We start from the raw sequence: 15422 nt of genomic DNA, 5'->3' as shown, positions 1-15422 counted from the left end.
CAATCAGTGGGTGCCAGGTAAAGCATTTTTGGGTGGCAGGTAAAGAATTTTTGGGTGCCAGGTAAAACATCAGTTGGTGTGTCTTGCTGAGAAGGACAGGGGCTCATTATTAGGCTTTTAAGAAGCACAGCAGTTTGACCCTGACTGGAACTGAAGGTGCCAAGGGAGGTGACCTGAGATAGCCCCAACCCTCCATGCTCTGATTCCCACCAGCTGGAGGAACAGATGTGCAAGAAACTCAGGAGTGAGGGCTTTGTCACTGAGGATATTGTTTTATTTGAAAGCAGAGGACCATAAAGAGATCACAATACCTTTAATATGGGTTTAATAAAAAGATCTGGGATATTAAATGCAGAGCAAGCAGAAGATTAAAGTGAAAACACTGAATAGCAGACTTTAGGGTGGCCCAAATTAAAGCATTCCTGTGATATGAGGCTCATATTGAAACAACTGCTGCATGAGATCTTGAGAGAGATGAAGTCTTCAAGATACCATTGTAAAGGTTTATCAGTAGTTCCTTTATGAACATCCATGTCCTTGAAGAAACCTGCACACTATCTTTTGATGACATTCTAATTTTGATCCTATTTTACTGAAGAAATGGGAATTTTGGCACTAACTTCAGTGGAAATAGAATAATTTTTTTTTAATCATTATTACACTGATAATGTTTGGAAGGAGGTGTTTTAGAGTTCTTGAGCTTTTACTCATAGATATGAAGTAGATATTAAACTTTTCATCTGTGAGGAATAATGTCTGCTCTTAACTCCCAATATTTGGGTACCATCAAGACACGCAGCTTTGGTGTTTGTGAGCACGTTAAAAGGAAGGTGATAATTTGTTTACAGATTATATTTTCAGGTTTGGTAAGTTTAACACTTTCAGATCTCTTGAGAAAATGTATTTGATAATGTATTGAATTGATTCACACTTACACTCCAGCCAAACCTTTGAAGCCTTTTTATCAGCCCTTTTCTGTCTCCAGGTTTGCTCAGTAATCACTGCCACTGTGTTGAGTGATCAGCAGAGAATCCTCTTGTTGGGAATCATCTTCACAAGGAAAACTTACAAATTTTAATTCATGTGGAAAATGGTGTGCTCTGCATTTCACAGAAATCTCTGAAGATTTGGCTGAAGTTTTCATCCCACTGAAACTTAGGGAGGACAGACTTCACAGAGATGATGGAATGTCCATTCCCACATATTAGGGATTAAATGAGAGCAGCACTATTTTAGCTAAAGAATGTGCACAGCTCTTCTACTTGGCTCTTGCAGTCCTGTGGTTTATTAACAGAGCTGGAAATTCCTATACCAGGAATGACTCAGGAATGCTGTAGCCATAACTCAAGCCTTTATATTAAGCCAATCTATGGGTGAAAGTTGCCATCACATTGCAGCAAATGTCATATCTTTAAGCATTTTGATTAACAGGTTCTACATGAGAATTTGGGCTCCAGGCAGTTCTGATAGAGAATTCTGCTTTATCTTTACAAGGTTACAAAAATGTTTAGTAAGTGGGATTGTTCCTAATTTTCCTGGGGGCAGGTGACACTCCCAGGGCTTGTACAGAGGCATGGAAGGGCAGCAAACTAAAAGAGCAAGAGGTCTGTCAGCTCTGTCCTGTGAGAAGGAAAAAGGCTTAAATGACCAAAACATTGTGTTGGAACCAAGTAAGGATTAGATCCTGCTGCCATCCTGAGGGAGCTCCTGTCCAGAAGGGACTGGAGAATGTATGGGTCAGTCCAAGCTCCCAGTGACAACTCTCTGGGAAAGGCTGGGGAACACCTGGATGTTGAGTCCACGTGGATTTAGGCTGTGCCTGGATTACACAGCTGAGCCAAGGACTAAATGTATTCTCAAGTTTAGCGACAAATGTCATAAATTCCACTTTTCCTGTTGCACTTGATACAACAGAGACTTAAACTGCACAAAAAGGGAAGTGAAATGGAAAATTGAATACCAGGTTAATTCTTCCAGCACGCCCCAGGATCTGTGTATCTGCAGACACAACGAGATGGCAGCTCAAGAGCACATCAGCTTTTGGGGAGCCACTTTCCATATCTCCTACAGACACTCCAAGGCTTGAATCAGATTTGCCTTCCCTCAGTTGCTGCAAACATGGCACTTAATGCTAAATGCTGCTATCACTGCTGCAAATCTTCCTTAAAGGTTATCCATTTTGCCCCAGGAAGCTTTTTGGCTGACATTTTTCTATCTATCAAACAACATAAGATGAATTATTGCTCTATTTTGTCCCACTCTACTGCTGCCTCGCTTCTGTTTAGTTTAGGAAAACACTTGCAAGGTAGAAATCCGCTGTAAAAGGCACCTGTGCTTATCCCAGCTACAAATTTATTGTAGAAAACACATTTTCCAAAAATCAGAGGCATAATTTGTGCCAGGCACAGAGAACACAGCACTGAGCCACACGGAGTTGGAACTGAAGCACAGCTACAGAAGGGTGGGAGACCTCGTGTTCCTTGATATCACATTTCAGGATCTAAAAGATGAGGAACCTAATCACTGTGAGTGGATGCTGCCCCCAGGAATATCAGTAATGAACAGTAATGCTCATGCCATATTTCTAAACTACTTAAACTGGGACAATTTCTCTTTTACTCATACAGAGTAAAACGGGGTGACTAACAAAAAACAGACTCCATTGAATACTTAAGGGACACCTGCAGTGAAGTGCCTCACCTAGTTAAGTGACAAATATTTTATATTAGCCTGAATTCGGACATTCTTACAGATAAATGATGTTCCAAAATATAATTCTGTACATGACAGAGACTGCAGAATAGAAATTACCTCCAACTGACATATTGGCTTTGTACCTATATGTTGTCTTTGATTGACTTGACTCAAAACATGTTTATATATAAGTGGAGACAGAAGCCATGGAAAAGCTGTTATAGAGAGGAATGAAATTATTGGGATTTTATTTATAATTGATTCAGGCCCACAGCTCTGGTAATGAGATAAGAGTTTACTTGTATACCAGGTACCATTCTGGGCAGTGCCAACCTGAATTGGTTGAATATTTTATCCCCCCAAAAGGATTTGCTGGTGGGTCTGGACTGACACCAAGCCTTGGCACAGTTGCAGGTGTGCAAATATCCCCTGAAACCCAATATATTGGCTGGGCAAGGGCACCCAAACATTCCCCACACCAATATCCTTGTTCCACATGGCCCAGAGGGACAGACCAATAGACCAGCCAGGGTTTATAATGAATAAAAAAGACTTTACCACTCTTCAAACAAAACCAACTTCTGGGCAAGTCTTTTCCCACTACACCACAATGAGATATTTCTGTATTTATTTATGATAGGTGTCACTGCAGGGAGCCAAAATAGCACCAGAATTTCACATTAAAAAAAAAAAAACAAAACCAAAAAATCAAACAACAAACCCACAAAAAAAGAAACAGAAAACCCGACCAACCAAATACAAATCCACAAAAAAACACCAACCAAAAATTGAGGTTGTTGAACCAAATTATACCTTTGTACTCTATGTATGTGCAGAGACTCACATACATATATACTTATAGACACACATACATCTATAAATTCATATATGTATATGTATATATATATACACACATATTATATATAATATGTCTCCATCCCCCAAGTTACAGGAAACACCACCAGCAATGCTGGCGAGCAATGTGAGTATGTGGAGCAAAATTTTATAAATTATATAAATATAGAAATATTTTTACATGTTATATAAATATATAATAGATATAAATTATAAAAAATATAGATATAGATATAGATATAGATATAGATATAGATATAAATATAGATACATTTAATATGTCTCTGCCCCCTAAGTTACAGGAAACACCACAAGCAATGCTGGTACATGAGCAATGTGAGTATGGGAAGCAAAATTTTATAAATTATATAAATATAGAAATATTTTTACATATTATACAAATATATAATATATATAAATTATAAGAAGATAGATATATAGATATATAAAATTAATATGTCTCCATCCCCTAAGTTTGTGCTTCTCCATTAAACCACTTCACGTGTTCCTGACGTTCTGATGAAAAGGTTCCCTCACTAATTCCTTCCCTGGGCATTGAGCAGCAGTGCCAATGGGATGCCAAGGCACTTGGGCATGTCCTGCAGTGCCTTGATGGCAGAGGAGGGTTTCTCTCTCAGCTTTTTATTTTAAGCTCTCTAATTGTTGCTGTGAAAGTGAAACCGTGTAAAAAATAAATCAACATTATTTTTGGGATGTTTGAATCCTGTTGTGTCTTGTACTTGGCTGTCAGGAGAAGGTGGGAGTTCCCGAAGGGATCTTAAAGATCATCCAGTTCCATGGGCAGGGACACCTTCCACTATCCCAGATTTTCCAAACCCCATCCAACCTGGCCTTGGACACTTCCAGGGATGGGGCAGCCACAGCTTCCCTGGGCAACCTGTGCCAGGGCCATTCAGGGCTGGTGAATCCTTAATTTGGGCAGTTTAAGAAATAAAAGCCTCTGTAGTGTCCCACCACGAATGAGTCTCAATGTCACCTGAAACACAACTAGCTGTTTGTTTGGATTTAGGAAAACGTTTTGAAAACACGAGATTTAAACCCTCCCTGAAGGCTTCGTGTGCTGAATTTGAATTGCAAATGAGCCACACTATTTTCTGTTTCCCTAGGAAAAGTAAGCAATAGCAGTCAGGAGTGAAAACCAAATGAAAATCCAAGTCCTTTTGTGCAGGAGGAAAAAATGGGAGCGATCGGTATCGGAAACCTTTGTTAAATAACACCGGGTACTTTTCTCCCTCGAAATATGGTTCAATAATTCTAAATAAGCACTAAGTACTGCAGCAGCATAAGTAAATCTTGCTGCAGCCTGAAAAACTGGTCTCTTCTGCTTCTGCTCTGGTAGTTGCAAGTGTTTGCTATTCAGTCTGTTATGGATATCTGGAAAATGGTTTGAGTGCAGAAAGTGCCTCAGGGATAAAAAGTTTGAAAAGAAAAATGTAGCTGTATATCATTGGCATTCATGAGAAAATTCACATTAGATGCCTTCAAATCAGGTGCTCAGGAGACAATATAGAGATCAGGGGCAATGGTGTGCCAAGAATTCAAGCCTGGCTGGGACAGACTTGGCTTATTTCCTGGCAGATGAAGAATACAAAAGTATGTAAGGCCAAATTCAAAAGATAATATAGATGTGTGGAAGCTGGTGGGAGGGAAAGCTGAGGCTGCAGAAAAAAAGGCTGTGCATGCACTCCCTGGATTTTAGCCTCTTCTCTTCACATTTTTATTCCTTTCCTTCTACATACATTCAACAGAACTTTTTCTATAGGTGGCTACACCGATATACCAGCCCTGGAGTGAAGCTCCACCAGCAGCATCCCTGTGGGATTCAGCCCCAAATCTCTTTGGTTAAACATTGTTCCTTTCACCAGGTTAGAAAGCTGCTATTTCTGCAAACACAGCTGCATTTTGCCATGGGTAAAAATGTCCATTTCCTTGAATTTGGCCAAGAGCAAAATCTCATCATTCCAGTGCCTGACAAGTTTTACCCCAGCATGATGTCAGATCAGCACCTGAACAGACGCTCTCCTGCTTTCACAAAACCAACACAACTGTGGCAGAAATGTGAAATGGGGCCTATTTTCACAAAAACTCAGGTGACACCACAAGAACATTTTGTTCTTTGTCACAGACTTGATCTTGCAAGTGTTTTGTTGCTCAAAAAATAAGCAATTGGAGAGAGTAGAAGTCTTGAAAGTCAAAGCCTCAGCAGCAAGTCGAGCCTCAGCTCAGTGAAGAATGAAGTATTGGCACTTCTGTTAATGTACTAAAGAGATGTCAGATCATTTTAATGAATAAATGAATCCATAACATGTCTCCTTCTAAATTCCAGTGCTGAGGAAACAGCAACACAACTTCAAGCTTCAGCCACACAAGAAAGCCTTTCCCTCTCTGTGCTGAGTGCAACGTCACTAAGTCAATACTCTACTCAAATCCCATGTTTAGGTGGAATTTTTTGATATTCCAACTATCCAGGAAGAAATGTTTTGATGAAAGGAGTACTTTTGTGTGCTTTCTTTCCAATCATGTGACCCGGAGTGTTTGCAATGAGAGGCAGATGCTGCACAACCCCTCTGTGCTGGGTTTCATCCACCTTCCTTCCATCAATTCATCCCTTCCACACCCCTGGATGTCCCACATGTCACATCTGGATGTCTCAGGAACAGAAATCTTTCCTTCCCCCACAGATAAGAAGGAAAAACAACAGGTATAAAGTATCTGAGGATTGAGTTCTTTCCTATGGACTTGTTTTCTCTAATGGAAAAACAACAAAAAGTGATGTTGACTACCCCTGTAACAAATATATTTGTATAAATTACATCCCGGGGACAAATAGACATGCAATCAGTATTTTTAGGGGAAAATGTAATGTTTCTCCCATGATCATATTTAACATATTTTGTTTTCCATCCATCTCTCTGCTCAAACTGTGGCATAACAATTAAAATAAGTGATAGCAGCACGTCCAGAAAACAAAGGGTATGATGGCAGAATCTTGTTACATTTCTTGATTTAATGCCTGGCTGGGATTTCTGGTCTGAACCAGATTTTTCTTATGCTATAAATATTTCAGTTTTTTCATTTATTCTTGATTTAGTTTGACAGTAAATAATCCCATGGAAGCTGCTGTTGGAAAGACATTGTAAAAATTATTAAGTGCCTGCTTGCCAGTTAGGTCCTTGTGTTTGTCAGAGGGAAAGGAGTAAAACAGTTGGGTTACTGAAAGGAAATATGTGTGTGTGTATATATATATATATATATATATTTACAGTAATGCCCCATAATTTGCAGTCTTAGAAGCAGGAGAATTACAGTTCTGAGGATTGATCAATACCTTGCATGAATACAAAGAATTTGAGTTATATATTCTAAATATTGGCAGAAGCTTCTTGGTTTCAAAAGACTCATCTATAACTCAGCAGGAGGAGAATAGAAAACAGGGAGGTTTTCAGAAGGATCTGTCCCTGTGAGAGAGTACAAATGTCTTGGAAAATACTGGATATGGTCAGTTAATTGGCTTTTATTGGTTATTTTTTGTTGTTGAGAATATTCCCCTCAGGAAGTACATGAGTAAGCCTGGAGGGTGTAAATCATTTCCTTTGAGCCATAATTTTCTTTGGCAAGTCTTAAAAAGGATTTCAGGTGACCTGCACTAAATAATTCATACAACAAATGTGGCTTAAGCAGAAACAGGGTTAGTTTTAGAGATCTTGAGGGAAAGGAGTTGGGTGGCACCAACCTGGGCAGCACAGGGAAATGGCAAGAAAAATAACCACAGAAAAACACCAAGCACAGGAGGTGAATTGAAATAGGAAGGCCAAGGAAACACGTGGGAATGTGCAAAATTCTCTGCAACAAGCACAGCAATAGAGGATAAATTGCAGACAAATTCTGGTTGTTATCTGCTAACAGCAAACAAAGGGTTTGTCAGTAAATGGGCAATTTGAGCCTCCTCACCCCGCGGTACTGCAGGACACACAGGTCTGGTGATTTGGGGAGTCTTTTCACTCCTGCCGACCTATAGTTAGGAAAAAAAAGGTGAAATCGTGACACAGGGAAAGTCAGAAAAGTAATTAATATAAGATAAATTAACGTGGCGTCTAAGTAGATAATTAGAATTCGTGCATTTTGCTCTGAAGGGACACGTTCTGTTTAGGAAGGACAAGGGGAAAAAAGGTAAAGTGGGTTTTGTTGTCTTAAATATCAGAGATGTGCACAGCAGCTTCAGGACAAATATTGACAAGCAAGAGAAAGGCTGTGAAATAAATATGATGGGATTCAATAAGGAAAAGCACAAGGTTTTACACTTAAGTAGAAATAATCAATGCCCACCCTCAGTATCGACAGGTGGTTTAAAGAAGGGGTTAGAGTGGAACCTGAACTGAATGCAAGTATTAAAGAAAGGCACCAAAAAAAGTATTAAAAAGACAGTAAATATTTATTGAGGGTATTTTAAGTGCAGTTCCTGCTGCTTGGGGCAGGGTTGATGTCTAAAGGTACCATCCAGCTCTGTGTTCTCTCTTTCTACTTTGCAAGAATCATAATTTAGCACTTTTTAAATATTTTTCTTTTCAAACACTTACAAATGATGCAAATGTGCTTCAGAAGAGCCCAGATGTGTGTGAAGTAGGACATCACAAAAGGCTGAAAGAAACTGTTTTTTCAATCCCTTTTTCAAAACTTAGAAGCTTGTCAAGCTCCTCCCCCTGAAATGGCCACTTACAGTGGTGCCCCAGGTTTAAAAGCGTTTCCTCTGAGACCTCCTGAAATTTTTAAGTGAAGCTTACAAAAAATATGAACAGAATTAGATCCCTTATAGAAGGGGGATGACTTTCAAAAGAGTTGAATTCCTTAATTTTCTAAAAAATGTCTCCCTCACTCGTATCAGCAATAAGTTTCAGGATAATCCTATATGATATCTTTTCACACTGGTATGAAAAATGAGACAAGTGAGAAGAGAATATGGACCTGTAAAAGCGGATCATAAATGTAATTTCTCAGTGGAAAATTTTCAGCACTTAAAAGGTTTGGAATGATTTCACAATTTTGTAAACTCATTTGATGAAGTGATTTCTGGTTGCAGCTGCTTTATGAACTGATTCCCAACAGTAAATTAGTCGTTTGCCCTTTGGGAGTACAGGCCAAACAGATCCTTTTTCCTGGCTTAATTCATCATATGTTGACTGAAATGTCAAAGGAAAATTAAATGAAATTGTTACGTAAATCCTTATGGGGGAATGTTTCGTTGCTGAATAGGAAAGCTTAGCCCAGAAAAGGTGTGGGTTTTCCATGGTGCACAAATGACTTGTGTTACCTTCTGCTCCCAGGTGAGATCACATTTGGCAGCAGTGTCTGCTCAGGTCACAATAAATTCACCAAAGGATCATTGCTGGGATCAGAAGGCAGATCACTATGGAATTATGGAATCACAGGGTTGGAAGGGATCTTAAAGCCCATTCATTGCACCCCCTGCCATAGGCAGGGACACCTTCCACCAGCCCAGGTTGCTCCAAGCCCCATCCAACCTGGCCTTGGACACTTCCAGGGATGGGGCAGCCACAGCTTCTCTGGGCAACCTGTGCCAGGGCCTCCCCCCCCTCACAGGGAAGGATTTCTCCCTAATATCCCATCTAAATCTACCATCCTGCAGCTTAAGGCCATTCCCCTTGTCCTGTCCATCCAGGCCCTCATCCAAAGTCCCTCTCCAGCTCTCCTGGAGCCCCTCGAGGCAGTGGAAGGGGCTCTAAGGTCTCCCTGGAGCCTTCTCCTCTCACCCAGAACTCTCCCAGCCTGTCTCCAGAGCAGAGGTGCTCCAGCCCTGAGATGGGACAAGAAACATCACAAAGTGTGATGAACATTTAGGAGCTGAGAAAAGCCCATTTTTTGCAAACACCTTTTTTTTCTATGCCTTCAATGTCTGGCAGAGGAACCACATCAAAATTTTGTTTTCCTGCTTGGAGAAACTCCCTCCTGCATAAGGAATCTCTGTCCCACATGGAAGGGGTGGATGAAACTCCAACATTTCCTGATTTTCACTCATCTCATCACCAGCTTTGTGTCATTCTGGAATTATTTTTATGCTCAGATGATCCCATCTAGACTACTTATTGCATTTTTAGGGTCTGAGTCTTCAAATGGTGCAGCAGAACATGATTTTACACAGGGGAAATTGGGGTATTTGTTTGGAATCTGTGCTTTAATTACCCAATATCTCTTCCTGTTTTTGCAGAATATCAAGGTAGTCACAGGAAGACACACTTTACTTTCTTCCACTGATTGGATGGGAGGAATTTTTGACCTTGGAAAGTGGAGATGGTGTTGCTATGGAAACTAATAAGTCTGCTGCCATTCATGAGCTGCAGCACAGGTAAAATGTTCCACTATTAGTGTTTGTGATTGATAAATCTATATCAGTGTCATAATTCTTCAAGAAAGGAGAAGCAATTACCAAAACTAACAGGACTTATTTGTATGAACAGGTGACTAAGGAGCTTTTATTAGGACATGCTTTAATTTTAAGCAACTCATGGTTCTGCCTTTGAACCAGGAAAACACGTTTCAAGATCATAAGAAAGGTGAAATCCTGGTAAAAGCTTTAAAAAGTAGTCTAAAATACAACTGTTACTTGGGTAACAACATCCATGAGAGACCTTTCTTGGCCACAGCATCACCAACCCCCAGGCCAGCAAATGGAGCTGGATGGAAAACCAGCCCAGTTTGGGAGCGTTGAATAAGGGCAATCAGAATATAAATACCCAAAAATGAAAGAAAATCTTGCTGAGTGCCCAAAGTAAATGTAAAGGTTCTTTCTTTGCCTCCTGTTGGTGTGATGATAGACCCTCATCAACCCACCCTGCCCCTGATCCAAGTGCTGGGCATCCTGGCAGTGCTCAGGTTGGATTCAGAGGACAAAGGGTGGCTGGAGGAAGCAGGATTGTGCTCCTGCCTTCTCCTCCTTGAATATCCCTTGTGCTTAATTAAAATATCAACAGTTGGTAACATATTGTGAGGTAAAATGTTCTTTCCTGCCTGCCTGGGCATTGCTCACACTGAGGGTTTGGTATTCTGAGTTCATTCCTTTTTTTGAACCTTTCTTCTAATTAAAGCATATAACTTGACAATTAAAGCATATAACTTTGACAATCCTGCTTCATAAAACCATCTAAATGGGATTAACTCATGTGACTCATTACAGAGCCATCTGAAAACAGGCACAGAATGGGAACTGAACTCTTTGAGGTTATAATGAATTTGGGGATGAACTGACCCCTCACACTTGGCTGTGATAGAAACCATGACAACTGACTTTTGTCTACAATTAATGTATTGAACTCTAAATAGCCAGGATATTACTCATGTACTTAGGAGGAAATTGTATTAAAGTGACCTCAAATGATACTTAAATTAATTATGTAGTGCATGAGTCAGCAGCTGTTTGAAATGAAGAAGCAGAGCAGAGTGCAGGTTTCAGTAGTATATTAAAACACAATTTAAATTAAACTCGATGCCATTTTGTCTCAATGTGGAATGTAAATCTCAGGATAAAAAATGTAAATCTCAGGATCAGACTTTCTGTTAAATCAATACTAGATGCCCATTTCAGTAACAAACAACCAACATGGTAAGGACTTCATATTAAATTATTGTAATATATAAAATATTTCAAGCAAGCAGTGGCTCATTGAAGCCCAGATTTGCTGAACTAAACACAACAAACACCTGTTTAGTGCCCTAATATTCCCTTTATTTCCCAATTTACCAATCTTTTAGGGTGCAAGAATTCCTCTATAATTTCTTGATTGCTTTAGGTTGTGAAATCCATGGTGATCCTGGAATATGAACCACTGGAGGAGCAGCACAACCCAGTGATAGACGAGATATTTTTATACCCATGTTTTGTAGCTCTGAATATAGACTGTTCCTTCAGCTTTTTTTTCCCACAAAGCTTTAATTTTTCAAACTTTTTGTCATCTTCCTCATTCCTGGTAAAGGATCATCTTTTAACCAGCCCAGTGTCCTGGGCCAGCTGAGTTAAAAGATCCTGGGAGCTCACTTTTACAGCCACTCGTTCAGGTTTTTTGAAGGCTTAAAAATAGATAAAAAATTAAATATTCCATATTCCCAGGCACCAGGGGCAGATCACAACGGCCCTTTTGTCCTGATCTTGCTGCCAATTAAAGGAAGAGCAAACTCTCCCAGTGACTTCAGTGAGATAAGTTAATTTATACCTGGGTATAAATTAACTCCATTGATTTCAGTGGAGCTCTGCTGGTTTTCACTACATGACATCCTGAAATATGTTTGATGGCAACAGTCAAACTGCAGTTACGGGCAAAACTTCTTTGATTTATTACATGGATGGTTCACATCAATTTAGGAGTAACAGAACTGAGTGGGAAAATTAGGAACCAGTCTCGATGCTGAGCAGAGCAGCTCTGTGGGCTGGGCTTTGAAAGGTAATTCAGGTTGTTAAATGACATTGGTCAGTCATTTCTTCCTTGTTCCTGCCTCAATTCTACCAGACATGTAGAATGAAAACGGTTTTGACCTATAAATTCATTTTAAATCTAAGGATTAAACGTCCTGTACAGGCAGAGCTGGGTATTATTACCCCCCAAAATGGTAATTCAATCACTCAGAAATCAAACTACCCTCTATATTCTCTTTACATGGAAAAAATAACATTCCCTTCAGCCCTTATTTTCCAGCAGAGGTTTTTTATGTGACTCAACAAAGGTCTTTGGGGTTTTCTTGCAAGTGCCTTAGGGGACAAAATAAAATAGAGTAAAACATTCACAGTGACACAGTGAGGGAACAGATTAGACTTTTTTTATTTCCATAACCCATTGCTATTTAAATGAGATAATCTGATCTAAGCACAACACCAGAGGCAAGAAGGCTGATGAAGATAAACTCAGAGATCATTACTTTAAATCCTGTGTACTTGCTTTGGGTATATATGAAAACCAGCTCCTGATGCTGTTGCTGAAATTTAAACACTGTTTGATAGGAATATGTTAAGAAAGAGCACTCATTCTCTGGATTAAAGATCTAGGCAGGATTTTGAGAAATTGGGATGAACAGACCTGTCCAAAGTGCTGAATAAAATCAAATAATTGCCTCTTGACACCAAAACTGTCTTGAGTTTTCCTCCTATGGCTGCTCCTGGCTCCTGCTGTTGTGCAAGGTGGGTTGCCAACAATATCATACCGGGGGGAAGATTTTATTTTAAGTTTTAATATTTTATTGCTGTCTTAATCATCCCTCAGATGCCCCTCAGACTGTTATTTGGGTGTGGGTTCCAGGGCTGGTTCTCCACCAGGCTGCACTAACATCGCCTCTCTGGTCCCTCCATTCTCTCCTCTGTCAATGAGGGGTTATGGATTCTGTTCAATGCTGGAATGCAGAGAATAATATGATCATAAATACATTGCAAAAGCCATTTTTCCACCCTTTTCTATCACCCAGCTTAGGAATGCAGGAGAAATAAAGGTTTTGCAGAGCTTAGATAAGGAGAGACACAGGCATTGCTTGATTTTTCCAGGTACTGGGGTAACAAACAGGTCTGTTGGCAGCTCCCTACTCATCAGGATGTGTAAAATCCCAATTTACATCACCTTCACTGTGAATATCTGAGCTTCCCTTCTTCCTTCTTCCAAATCTCCAAGGCTTTTTACTCCTCAGGAAGAGGAGGAGTCACCTGATTATTTCTGCAGTTTGTCTTCCTCCTGGACAGCTTATCCAAATTTTCTGTGCCCCTCCCGTTCCTAGAGGGAAATGACACCTCTTTGACCTGGTTCCTGTTGGCTTCAAATAAATACCTGCACAGAGAGGTGGCCTTTGCAACTGTCCTTTGCACTGCTGAGGGTCCTGACCCCATCAAGGAAGCAAATGAGTTTTCTAGGGTTAAAGATAAGGAAAAAGGAAAATGTCGGTAAATGCCACCAGGCCCTTAAAATTAGCTACAGACAACATAAATATGCAAAGCCCAGCCAGCCAGCCTGACCTGCATTCTGGAAATGAGGCAGTGTTTTTTACAAAGTCCTTTGGGCTTATTGCCTTAAAATCAATTGAAGGTGCAACTGCAACCTCCGGGGTTGTATTTTGGCCCATCGTTTCAAAACTGCTAAATTGGAGAGAGGAATTTCCTGATGTGAAGTGTCCTGATACTCCTTTGGGTCACAGAGTGATGAATATTGAATACATCACATCCTGCTCTCTGCCTGCAGTCTCTTTGCAGATTTATTGTTGGCATAACAGCACCTTTAGGAAGGGAACAGCAGACCATATATTTTAAGACAAGTGACATTTTTGCTATTTCTAACAGCAAATTGTGGAGATGAACTAGTCCAGCCTGGGAATGTTCAGGGTTCTCTGAACAACCAGAGGCTTTCAGAGATCTGCTGATTAGTCAGAGAATGACAATAATCAGGTCTCCCTTAGACAACACGGGAGTTCTCATGATTTGGGGGAACAATGACCCTGAAAGTTGTATTTCTGTAAATGACTTGCAAGCATCTGGCAGGAGGGGGGTGACACTGCAGTGACCTTCTCAGGAGAGTGAGGAGTGACACTTAAAGACAAGCTTTTGTTTCCATTCTGGGGGGTGCCACGAGGTTCAGCTCATTTCCCAACATCAGTGACCAACAACCATCCTCTGGGACAACAAAGCCAGCAGAGGACAGAACCTGATGCCCTGAAATTCAGTGCTGGCACGGGCAGGACAGGGGTGGTGACCACAGAGAGGGAGCAGCTCTTCCCTGCCTTTCACAGACAACAAATTATTTGGCCCTTGGCAAGATGCAAAAAGAGGGATTGTGAGTGTATTATGGACAGGATGGGCTATGAAATTATTTAGCTACTTTACCTGATTTCTGTTCTTAGAAGGACTTCTTAAAGACGTTGCTAATTGCACCACAGCTTTGCTCTCCTCCACACCCAGCTGGGATAATCCAGGGGTGCTGAGGGAAGACACTGTCTCAGGGAGGTGGTTTCTTAAAGAAGAAGCTGCTTCTCCAGCACCCAGAGGTCCTGGCACAGGCTGGTGTGGGCAGTGAGAGTGGGGACAGAATGTCTCTCAGGTGTGGCCTTCATGCTCATCTTCCTCTGGTATGTCATTTTCTTTCCCCTTAGAGGGAACAGATCATTTGTCCATGTCTGACATGGACCAGCAGCATCCTGGCTTAAAACTGGTATTCCAGGAGCTTTCATACATATGCTCAGGTACACATACAGGACTTAATACTTATGGAGTTGGCAGGAAAAATACTATTATAAAAAAAGATAAGAGAATGTGTGCAAGGTGGAGGAAAAGACATCATAGACAAGAAGGGAAATTAATGTATTTGTCCCATCTGTCACCCAGCATCACATTTGGAAAATATCATCCCAAACATTGCCTTAAACTGGAGAGTGAGTGAGTGGCAGAGAGTGAGCTGCTTGTCCCTGTTCAGTTCTGGAAGGTTTTACACAGAGCTGGTCCCTCTGGATTTCATTTCAAGGACGAGAACGAGCAATTTCTGTACTTGCATTTACTCTCTTTTATCAGAAGGAAAAACTGTTTCTAACTCGAGGGCAAAACCCAGACAAAACAAGGCAGTATGTGAGAAAAGTGAATCTCTGACCTCAGGGCAAGGTGACACAAAGGAGGAATCTTCTGGTGGTAGAGGGCTGTGCTTGGGAAGCCTGGCAGCAGTTCTGGCTCTACCACTTGCTGCCCACTTGACCAGGAGGATGTTGCAGAGCCCTGTGGAGTTTTCAGATAATTCTTTCACTGCTCAATTCAAAGAGAGATATATTATTGTCCAGAGAAGCTGTGGCTGCCCCATCCCTGGAAGTGTCCAAGGCCAGCTTGGAGC

At 40.7% G+C, this 15422-nt stretch overlaps 1 long non-coding RNA gene across 1 annotated transcript in view; it reads left to right on the top strand.

Moving 5' to 3' along the window:
• LOC108638930 overlaps positions 1–15422 on the top strand; it is a 52309-nt gene that overhangs the window by 18271 nt on the left and 18616 nt on the right. The window contains exon 2 of the long non-coding RNA XR_001920155.1: positions 9794–9931. This is a non-coding gene — a long non-coding RNA (uncharacterized LOC108638930). The remainder of the gene's footprint in view (positions 1–9793; positions 9932–15422) is intronic.

Source organism: Manacus vitellinus, unplaced genomic scaffold (genome assembly GCF_001715985.3).
Source record: "Manacus vitellinus isolate BGI_N305 unplaced genomic scaffold, ASM171598v3 scaffold_14_pilon, whole genome shotgun sequence".
In the NCBI taxonomy this organism is placed as follows: domain Eukaryota; kingdom Metazoa; phylum Chordata; class Aves; order Passeriformes; family Pipridae; genus Manacus; species Manacus vitellinus.
This window is presented reverse-complemented; position numbering and strand designations above follow the sequence as displayed.